The sequence below is a fragment of the Morone saxatilis genome, unplaced genomic scaffold, assembly GCF_004916995.1.
Source record: "Morone saxatilis isolate NCDOM2014 unplaced genomic scaffold, NCSU_SB_2.0 Contig5, whole genome shotgun sequence".
NCBI classification, from domain to species: domain Eukaryota; kingdom Metazoa; phylum Chordata; class Actinopteri; family Moronidae; genus Morone; species Morone saxatilis.
The window spans coordinates 15544124-15547314 of record NW_023340095.1 but is presented as its reverse complement, the minus strand read 5'-3'; the positions used below and the strand labels follow the sequence as shown (position 1 = coordinate 15547314).

The 3191-nt window shown below is 35.5% G+C and overlaps 1 protein-coding gene across 1 annotated transcript in view; it reads left to right on the top strand.

Annotated features, from left to right (window-relative positions):
* Positions 1-2194, top strand: part of klhl6 (kelch-like family member 6) — a 14845-nt gene extending 12651 nt beyond the window's left edge. The window contains exon 9 of the mRNA XM_035677274.1: positions 2183-2194. The gene's annotated coding sequence lies outside the window, so the exon portion shown is untranslated. The remainder of the gene's footprint in view (positions 1-2182) is intronic.
* Positions 2195-3191: the final 997 nt, after the last annotated feature.

Below are 3191 nucleotides of genomic sequence, written 5' to 3'. Positions count from 1 at the left end.
CCACCAATCACATAGATCCATTTGCCCTTTTTTAAAAGTCTTTTATTTCATAACGGCAACTTCCAAATAACACTTTAATGCCATTTTTTATTCCATGACGTCACTCTTCAGGACAGTAGTGCAGTCATCACCCTCTCACCTTTCAGCCCATCACATTCCCTGTAGAATTAGCACCTGGTACCTAGTTAGAGCAACAATAGTTCACAAAATGTATTCCTGATTATTCCCAGTTTTGAGAAAAACTGACATTTTGAATGGGGGTTTATGGTGTCTGAGGACTAAACAAATGATGATGATAAATGATCTTTTAACTTGTTTACACATCTAGTAGACATGTACCTTTAAGGAACTTTTAAGTTACACAAAAGCACCACATTAATATATTATTCTTGTATGTTTACCTGTGTCCAGCGATTGTGAAAAGGATCATAGGCCTCAACGCTAGCAAGTCTCTATTCATTGATTAACTGAGAAAATAATCTGTAGATGAACAAGTCATGAAAATAATCATTAGTCACTGACCTGCATTAAGCTAAGCTTATATTAGTGTGTTATAAGTTGTATTACACCTTAGTGTAAGATCAAAGGTCATAGCATGAGAAACACAATATTAGTGTTTAACTTCTGGTACTCTGACTTGAAAATAATAAATAAACTCAGATATCCTACCAAAACGTTGTGGACCAAAACAGTAAAAAATGTCAGTTTCACACACGTGTGTGTGAAAGAGAGCAAACAGATTAAATGACATAAAATATTGACTTATACCACACCCCCAATTACTGTGTGTGTGTGTGTGTTGCAGATTTGCCCATCAGTGACCAAGCTGTCCATCGAAATGAATTGTGAATCAGAAGTATAACCAAAATACATTATTATTCTATTATTATTATTCTTTAAACGTACAAGATTTTAACTGGTTTTGCAACTGTTTGTTTAATACTGATACCTCTGTATGATCTATAAACAAATTACACCGATGATCTATCACCTGGGCACCCTGGTGGTCTTAATGTTTTTGTCAGAACCAGAATTAACTTTTTCAGTAATTTGATCTACAGTATCTCGTCTGTTGGACGGGCCAGGCTTCGCTGCCCACATGCATCAGTGAGCCTCAGACCGCCCATGACCCTGTTTCCAGTTCACCACTTTTCCTTCCTTGGACCACCTTTGGTAGGTACTGAATCCTCACGCTGCCCATTTTTCAAACAAAGGACAAAATGTTCACTCGCTGTCTAATATATCCCACCCACTGATAGTTGCCACTTTAACCAGTTAATCAGTGTTATTCACTTCAGCTGGCAGTGGTCATAATGTTGTGGCTGATCAGTGAATATTAGCAAGATGACTATTTCTAAGTAAATATTCTTAATGCCTGCCACCGGGTCGGACACCCCTTCCTCTTGACATCAATGAAACAAGGCGGTGGAAACACTATCGTTTTGTCCACAGGAGTGGACACTGGTTTTAAGTTGTGCTGCTGTCTGACTGCTCTTCACACTCACCCACATTAGATTAGATAAGATTAGATTAGATTCAACTTTATTGTCATTGCACAAGTACAGGTACTGGGCAACGGAATGCAGTTAAGCATCTAACCACAAGTGCAAAGCAGTAAAGTGCAGAGTAATGTGCATATGTATAAAAATATGTAAAAACAAAATAACATTATAGATATATATGAATATACTAGCAAGATATTAACAGTATGAATAGTTTAACAGCATGAACGGAGTGAGGTGAATACACTAAGATGTATACAGCTATGAAGTTGATTAGACTTTTAGACTTGATTGACTATTATAGATATTATATATATATATTATGATATGATTACACTATAGGTAGATATGATTACACTATAGGTAGATATGAATACACTATAGGTAGATATTAATACACTATAGGTAGATATTATTACACTATAGGTAGATATGAATACACTATAGGTAGATATGAAAAACACAGAAAGAAAGACAGTTCAGTGGGAGTTCAGGGGGAAGGGGGGTCTCCTTGATGCAGAGTTTAGCAGGCTGACAGCTGATGGGATGAAAAAGCTGTTCCTGAGCCTGCTTTTCCTGTGTCTGTTTCTCCCTGTAACAAATTTGAATCGTGCTCATGTTCTGATGTTTCTGGACTTTTCTATTCAGGAATGGTGGTTGACTGCTTCTCCTTGGCAGAGTCACATAATTCATTTCTTTCCTGATGAATGCCTGATGAATCAGGCTCTCTGACATTTTCTCCAGTAAGTTGATCTGTGTCAGACTCTTCCTTATCAGTGGCGTCCTTAAGACTAGTAGGAGCAGAGTTTTGTTCTTCATCCTCACCTTCTCTTCCTCTCCCTGAACCTGTAACAGAAAATAAGAAATAGGTTCAGATCACCCAGAATGAGTCTTGGTTTCTGCCATTTTGGTTGATGTCAAGAACACAATAAATGTTAACAACAGTCTGAAACATCTATCTGAACGGTTAAATCAACTCTTTCTAGAATACTATACCAAGAATATATGTATTAATTATTATTTATAAAATTATGATCTGTTGCGTTGACTGACACCAAACCAAATAAAACACAAAATTCTATTTAATTTAATTTAAAACATCTATGCAGTTTATTTTACAACAATGATGCTAATAATAATTAACTATAACTATTTTATCATCGTGAGATGTGGCCTTCAAGAAATGTAATGGCTATGGTTTCTTTTCAACTTTTACACAATAACAGCAATATAGCAATTAAATATGAATAAAACAGTATGATTAAGTGTCTAATTTAATTAGTTTCATTGATCAGATTATCTATAATTACAAACAAAAACTTATCTCTACTCCCTGGCTCAATTTTTTTTTTCAATTCTGCAACACACACTGTAAAGAACAGTCAGAACTGTCCAAAAAAAATTGATCAGTTATAATACTAAAATCACTTTGAGTTACCTTTTTCTAGGAGCTTTTCAGTGCATTCAGTTCCTGCCAAAAAGAAGAGGAAGAAAATAAAAATGTAAGTTTCATTGATCAGATTATCTATAATTAGAGACAAAAAAACCTTTGTGAAGTAATTTTAGATCCAGATGTCAAAATAAAATTGAGACAACCTTTATACAGTAGCATGTATCAGTTATAATTCCTCACCTTTATCTGCCTCTGCTGTGCTGAGGTCTGACTGCTCCTCAGACTCACCTGAGCCA